The sequence below is a fragment of the Magallana gigas genome, chromosome 8 (genome assembly GCF_963853765.1).
Source record: "Magallana gigas chromosome 8, xbMagGiga1.1, whole genome shotgun sequence".
Lineage (NCBI taxonomy): Eukaryota > Metazoa > Mollusca > Bivalvia > Ostreida > Ostreidae > Magallana > Magallana gigas.
In genome coordinates this window covers 35,472,842-35,480,963 of record NC_088860.1, presented here as the reverse complement: position 1 = coordinate 35,480,963, position 8,122 = coordinate 35,472,842, and the positions used below count along the sequence as shown (strand labels likewise).

At 34.9% G+C, this 8,122-nt stretch overlaps 2 long non-coding RNA genes across 2 annotated transcripts; one reads left to right on the top strand and one right to left on the bottom strand.

The window, feature by feature from the left end:
- The first annotated feature begins 3,407 nt into the window (after positions 1-3,407).
- On the top strand, positions 3,408-5,322 carry LOC105344589 (uncharacterized). The gene is made up of 3 exons (XR_902896.4): positions 3,408-3,596; positions 4,255-4,381; positions 4,566-5,322. It is a non-coding gene; the product is annotated as an uncharacterized lncRNA (long non-coding RNA).
- On the bottom strand, positions 4,958-7,995 carry LOC105344590 (uncharacterized). Its single transcript, XR_004602139.2, has 2 exons — positions 7,383-7,995; positions 4,958-6,971 (listed from the first exon to the last, which is right to left on the bottom strand). It is a non-coding gene; the product is annotated as an uncharacterized lncRNA (long non-coding RNA).
- Between the last annotated feature and the right edge of the window lie 127 nt (positions 7,996-8,122).

Here is an 8,122-nt window from a genome sequence, read left to right as displayed (position 1 = left end):
AAATATATTATATACAAGTCACAACTAATACATTTTTAAAAGCTCGATGACATTATTTGTAACAGATCTTCCGATATCGGCTTACATAATGCTTAGCACTTTATCAGGTTTTTAAAATGGGTTACACGTAATGCCTGTTAGTTTAAAATACCATTTGTATGTAGAATCACAACTCTTATGACCTTCCAACAGGGTAAAGCATGTTATAAATAGATTCTTAAAGGGCTATTCTAGCTAACTTTATGCCTGACAGAGCTTTTTTTTTCATCAAATTTCTCACCAAATGGCGCGCTTTCACAGCTCGCATTTTTGTTTTGTTTTTAGCTCACCTGAGCAGATTCCGGCGTCTGTCGTATCCGACGATTACTTTTCACTTCCTACACCTGATGAATTATTCAATATCTACAAAACTTGGTACAGATCATTCTTAGATAGAGAATATTTGAGTTGTATTTTTTTTTAATGAAACGCAAAGATGAGAGGAGCTGGGAGTGAAAACAATTGTTTTCAAGAACCAACTCTTAAAATATACCAACAGAATACCCAGTAACATTAACACTAGGATAAAGGTAGTAGATTCAAGTTTGTTCAAAACATGACATTTATGGGTATGGATGGGACCAAATATGGATTCAAAGTTAATCATTTAAAAATAACAAAAGCTACAAGCTTGTTAAAGTCTTAAATTGTTGAATAAAGTCGATGTAAAAAAATAAACTTATCCACATCATTTAAAGAATTTGGAGTATAATATATGAGAAAATAGTGTTACTGCTTCTTTACATTTTCAAAAGATTTACTAGAATAAATGTTTGCTTTGAAATGAATAACAAGAAGACACGTTTCAACGTTTTGTAATGCATTTTATTAAAAAAAAATCACTAAACCTTCAAAATGGCTATTAAAGTCAAAGCAAGACATTTTTACCAGGTGAACAAAAAGGACAATGTGTATCTTATTTCCAATGATATTGGGTTTCCTATGCAAAAATGGTTGAGTCTATCTTTTTTTTTTATAGAAATATCAATAGAATCGCAAGTCTTTTGACCTTGTAAAGCATGTTTTATATACATTTTAAAAGGGCTTTTCTACTGAATTATTATATTTTACAGATAATTTCTAACCATCGTTAATAGTGCTCTTTCGTCCTCTTGGCTTTTTTTTGAGCAGGTTTTGACGTTTGTCTTCTGCAGCGCTTACTCTTCATTTCTGGACCCGATAAGCTAATTTCTGATTTTTCTAGTTTCTTTTTCTTATTACACATTCCCGCGTCTGTCGTCTGCATCCTACATTTTCTTTCAGGTCAGCAATATGGCCAATAGTTTTCTTTTTTTTTTACTTTGCATATATATATAGGGTTTCCCATGTATCATTTCCTTATTATACTTCGACGTAGAGCTACTGTTAAATCATTTTATAGAATCCGTGGTTGCTGTGTCTTCATTGATTTTGTTTACTAGAACACATTAACTGATCCAATGAACTACAAGAACTAATTGATGTTAAATATTGGTTCGGTTAAGGCTGGTTGTTAAAGGAATCGCAATTGACAAAAAAAAATTCATTTGATTTTTAAAATTATACTTACCTTTCTTTCTAATTTACAGGATATCAAGAACAGTCACTTCAGTTGGATGATCTATCTGAAACTCGATGATGAAATTATTTTGGGATCTCTAATATCGTACTGTCAAACCAACGATGAATTTGGAATTGTAAATATTTTGTTTCGAATCTGCAACAAATTATTTAGTGGGTGAATATGTCGACTTAAGCTCTAAGCAGGATCACATACAGAAAATGTGGTTTTTTAAAATAATTATTCTAAAACCCATGTACATGTAATTTTCTGTCCGATTCATTTCTTCAACAAAAATGACAGAATGACCATAATGAGGTCATTGTTTCTCTTTGAGGACTAGCTAAGGCGCCAGGCGCCTGGTTATTTTCCTTATCTTTCAGTCTTGTATTATCAATATAAGGGTTTATAGGGTCTAATACTCAGCGCAATTGCGCCAAAAATGGGTGTCACAATTGCCTATTTTGGAGCCGGTAAGTGGACGCTAGTTTCCCCACGTCATCTTTGCAGAACACTGGAATACGCAGATCATTTGTTAAAGTGCCTGGAGTGTCAGTGCTTCAGAAGCAATTGAATGGCACTTTCAGATAACACTCAACTCTTTGCTGAATGGATTAATAGTTGCTTTAAAACTTACACGTATTGTTAAATGGATAGTTCGGTTATTTGCATTATCATTTTAAAATAAAGGATAGACCATTGAATCATTATACAATTAAGTTACATACATTAGTTACATTCATGCGCGACCCTAGAGAGGGGTCGGGCGAAGGTCTCGCAATTAACCTAATAGACAAACACAATTATCCTTTTGAACCCCCCTCCCCCACCACCACCACCACCGTGGAAAAAATTATGAATCCGCTCACCAATCAATAAATAACCACATAAAAGTTCCTGATTTCTTCAGAGGGCCTTATATAATATAGAATGTGACCAATGAAATACACAGGCGTGTGTTGACTAATTCGCACGTTAACGCACAGTCAGCAAAATCTAATACAAATCTAATGCCATCGTATTGCCGACTCTAAATTCTTTGAAACCTTCAAAGGTATTTTATTTAATTTGAAGTGGTAGTAAATCTGAAATGAAGTTTTTATTTATTTATTTTTTTTTTTTTGCGTTTTCCAATATGACCTATAATTATTAAATTCCCTTTATTTTTTCTACATGGATCAACTTTTTCACAGAACTGGCGTTACCTTGGTTTGGTGGATATTTTTTTATGATTAATATAACCTTGAGATATTTTAATGTGGGACTCTATCCGAATGTTACCCCACCATTTAATCCTATTCTTTTCACAAAAGTGACTCATCCCAAAGACAACTTTTGAAATTAAAAAAAAATGTTTATTCATATTTCAGATCTTAGATTGCAAACACGATAAAATGTTTATAATAAAAAAAAAAAGAAGAGCACTCCGAAATTTCCAGAGAAAATCCCCCTTTGAGTCATTTAGAGCATACATACTGATCTTTGCAAAATATCGTAAATCAACGGAAAAAATAGGAGAAAAACAACCTTTGAAAATAAGAACTATAAAGAAGTGTGTCGATGTCAAAAAAATATTACAGCACGTAGTATTTTAAATGCGACGGCTTGAAATATTATAGTAAAGCTATTATAAGGCGAGGAGAGTTAAAGTTCAGACCGGCACGATCAGCTGATTTTGACGACTTGTTTGTGCATGAGTGACCCCACATGAGATGCCTCCGAGAAATATAACATATATTTGGCAAAACCGTCACACTAAAGCATCATTGCAATCTCTAAAATTCGCTGCGACGAATTTGAAAAATCTTTATGTTTTGATATTCAAGTTCGTTTGCTTGGATTAATTATTTATCCTGCTTCTTTACCATAGTTTCCCCCTCGTTGGACCCCATGTAACCGGCATGGGGGTATATAAGCAACTGCGGACCAAAGATTACTCGATCGCACCGCCAACAGCTGATCCGAGATCAAGAAATCGTGACCAAAACTAGCGTGGTCTCTTCCAATACTTCAAAATGTAAGTTCTTTTTTAATGATTTTTCTTTTCTTCATGTAGAATTCTAATACAATTGGCAATGATATATGTAACACTTTTCTTCTAAGTTAAAAAAAGTTGTTTATGCTCATTCCTTCTCTTTAACCACGTGTTAGAATACAAAATGCAAATTACGACATGCTTTGGAATTCTTTGATTTAATTTACAATGTGCTTTATGTAAATTTGCGTTGAAGCACGTTTTCTCATGGCGTCCCGTGGCGTTTGACATAGACTCGTTTTTCTATCGTATTTGAAATATTGGGCAAGTATTTCAAGATTCAACAGCAAGTTTCGGCATTACATAATTCTTTTAACAAAATTTTGGTCTTCAGTGATTCCCTTTAAACGACTGCGATCAAGAGAATAGTTTGAGACCTTATGCCTCTAGATATTACATAATTATTGAGATCTGTCGTGTCAGCTAAATTCATTCTTTGTTTGCCGTTAACCACGGGCGCAATTTGTTCAGGCGACTAACCTTTGGTCATCAAACTGTGAACTTGAACTTTTCAATGCTTCAGCTATAACCAGCAATCAAGTCAAAGCGGTAGCTAACAGACTTAAATGTTAAATACGTACAATTAGCAGTTTGAAATAACTGGCCCAAATGTAATGTTGCTTTACCATTTCATTTCCAGAAAATGGACGCTTCTCAGATAATACTTTGCAGCATTTTGTGCATGTCTTTAATGGTGGCGCTATCTGAATCGGCGCCTTTGGAACATTCATTGACAAAAAGACATGCATTCGAAGGAATCACACAAGGTAACAATAATCTTTTTCTGAACTTTTTAATGAAAAAAAAATACGGTTACCAGAAGATGAATCCTTTTCACATGCACTGGAACAGCTCGTAAAGCATATGTTTTATTAACCATGCCTTTGTGAACGTGCAAATTATGAAATTACGATGATTTATTTTATTCAGTGCATTTTTCTTTCTTGACAGAAATTGTAAAATCAAGAAGGCGACGCGGCATCAACAGGAATGTCCGGATCCGCCAGATGTACATTTGTCTTGCTCTGATCCGGGACATTTCAGACCACCGGAACTTCAACGACAGCTACTTGCCATCGTATTGCCGACCATTATATTGTGCACAATTGGCAAGAAGCGGAGTTCAAAGTTATCCATCATTCTGTACAAACAATGTTTCGATTACGGTGATTCAGAAGTAACAATGGTACGATCTAGTAATTAATCAATTCGTTCTTTTAACCAGAGACTTACAGAAATCCATACAAGATATCAGGAGCATTTTTGTGGCGTCTTTCATTTTCAATTTCAACCGTCCACTTTGGATGAAAAATAAAAGAGTTGCCTTGGCTTTTTTGGACGCAAAAGATGAACATTAATTCATATATGGCACATACTTCGTTTAATAGCATCGTTGACATGCATGTCTCGTTACCAAAAGGTGCAATATTTCGTCAGTGATAGAGGAGACTGGAGATCTTGCTCAACCATTAACAAACGGCAATTCTGCCGTGCTTCTGCATTTTGTATGTGAACTTTTCATCCAAATTCAATATCAGTAGCATTTATTCCTAAGATGTTTGCCATGCAAACTCCCCGCCCCCTTTCTCTCTAGTATCTAACTCGTCAAATCTGATTTCTCGCTAGTATATGTTTTTGCAAATGAAATTGGATATATATTTAATGTGACTGAAGACTGTTATGTTTGAATAAAAAAATTATAATTTTCTTTTGCTTTGATTTTTTAAAATCATTTTAAGATTGTTTTTTAGGAATGCATACAATCATATTACTCTTCTATATCTATGCAGCAGTCAAAAATCGCACCCCTCTAGTTGCACTTTTTAAATTCAGGGTGAAGGTTAATTCCAAGTTTGAGCGTCGTCATGGAGACAAAGAAGCTTAAAGTAACGTGATCAGAAAGCCCATTTTTCGGGTCAAGGTCATGTCGTAATAAACAGGTCCGGCCTGGAAGATTCTGTCCCAGAACCGGGGGCCAATCCGATTACTTTTTTGATCCATGATCAACACGCCATCGGGAATGACCCTGAATAGGTTATTGAAAATTAGCTGTCAAAATTTTAATTCCCACTCGTGAAGAATTGTTCCGGACAAAGATAAAAAGTTCGCCTTTGGTACTCTAAGTGGCATGCTAAGACTTACTTAACACACCGCGAATACCAAGGGGTGTTACGGGCCTATTGTAAAATAGGTGTCCATATTGCACTGGAATCGGATTGAAAATTATAAGAGCTAATTCTTAAGTAATGACTGCAGGTGTGTTTTCTTCTTAATTTTTTTTTATCATGAATACGGACAAAATGCCTAGCTTTCAAAAATCGTTTGATCTCAAATGCAAGAGTTGAGTATTGGATGGTTACATTCTGCATAATAAATGTCTTTACACATTACATAAATAGATTAAAAAAGTGTATAAAGTAATGCAATATGAAACATTAGAAAGGAACTTACTTTCGCTCGAACAACCCTATTTTCGTCAAACAAAATTTAACCCATTTTATTTAGTTGTGTTATGTTTCACAATACTGAATATATATGATCGTTTCATGTTACTGGATGGTAACAATGGATTTGACCTTTCCAAAAAATAGTCCATGTCATGATTTTGAATTCTTTGAAAAACAGCAAGTTGCTTTTTCATGCAGAAGGGTCTAAAACTGTCAGCTTTTGTACAAAGAAGGCTTCGCCGTAATCTATCCGTGTCAATCAAACTTGGCTGTCATTGACACCTCCCTTGACAAGATATATTTGAGATAAATCTGAAAAACACTGCACACCGGATAGCTTCTTGTTCTTTTGACAAATTAACAAAACAAACCTTGAATTTAAATCATGCTCTACTTTTTGGAAAAGAAAAATCAAAATATCTCGGACCTAATTAACCGATATCTCTATTCAAAATACCGCTTCATGAGTTTATATGGAGAGGAGAATTTCATTGAATTTGGCTGCATGCTTGCGAGAAAATTGAGTATATCTCTGCACGGGTAAAGATCTCCAGAAAGGGGTGAAGAACCGAAGAAACCAGTCATTCTTTTTCTGTCTGTCGTGAAGAAAGAAAAGAAAAAGACCTTTTTGTTGTTGAATTTATTCCGCTCGTCTCCTCCTTTCTATCAGAAGTTGCAAATTTATGGCGGTGGGTACATAAAGAGTTTTTTTTCTCCCTTTCCCATGTTATAGGGAAGTTCGATTGGTCAGCGAACTTTGATCCCTAAAGGAGTCTGCTCTTAACTTGACTTTTACAAGAAAAAGACGGTAAAATTTTATACTGCTGAACTTTATAACCTCCATCCTTCTTTTGAACTTGCTTGACTTTTATCTTTCAGTTGAGAGTAAGGGTATTTTGAAGAAGAAATCCTGAAGTCAGATATGCAAAATGAAGTCAACTTGAAACTAAATACACATGTAAAAGCAAAATATGCAATGATTGATTTTGTACCCCCTTTTTTTACTGATATGTGTCTGCTTATTCTCTTCAATTGTTTGCGCACGTTTTGGGTAGAGGAGCGGTTTTTGCGCAAAACAGAGTTTGGGATGAGCTACTCGTGTAAGGACAAGTAAAAAAACACGAAAAACAATCGTGATGTATAATAGACTATTCAGATTAAATAAACCTCAAATGAATAAAGTTGAAGTTTGTCACGTACAAAAGAAGTGACCGACATACCCATTGCATGAAATAAAAAAAATTGCATAGCTTATCATTTTTTAAAAATATATATTAAACAAATGGCGTGCTTATTTGACATCATAAGTGGTACCACTCACCGCAAAAATATCTTCCATTTGAAGATCGAGCCTCAGGATTTCTCCGAGAACATTTTATTGCAAATCTTTCAGTAATAATCCGTAAATGCTAATTAAATCATACACTGGAACACCAATTTCTGCTCATTTCATGAGCCCTTGCAGCACGAAGGTGCAAATAGAACTAATGCACGAGAGCTAGCTGTGCTGTTGGTTATTGCATGGGAAATGAGATGATGCAACGCCATGTACATACACGTTGGACTATCGCTAATTCACGTTTTGGACACCCCCTTAGTACATGGTGTCTGTTAACTATACTGAATGGGTTTTCAAATTCCCCCCTTAACAATATTTGCGGTCAACCTAAGGGTTAAATGGGAGAGTCTGCGGTTTTCAGGATTAGAATATATCAAGAATGTACAAAGAATTAATTACGGTAATATGTCGTCATATATGTGAGAATATTACGGAAAAGCTAGTCATGGACTGGGGCCGAATGAAAACAAATTTGATTTAATAGATTCTATCTTTCTAAAAATAGATAACTAAGGTCAAAACTGTCATAGCCATCGCTGGTCTTCTAACAAAGAAAAAACACTTTTAGTTGATAAACTTTAAAAGTGTTCACTTGGTCGCCACATATATGTTATTCTCTTTTGAGAAGTGGACAGGCATAGCCTACATCCGTGGATGTAGGCTATGCCTGTCCACTTCTCAAAAGAGAATACATATATGTATGATATTCGATGTTAAATGGC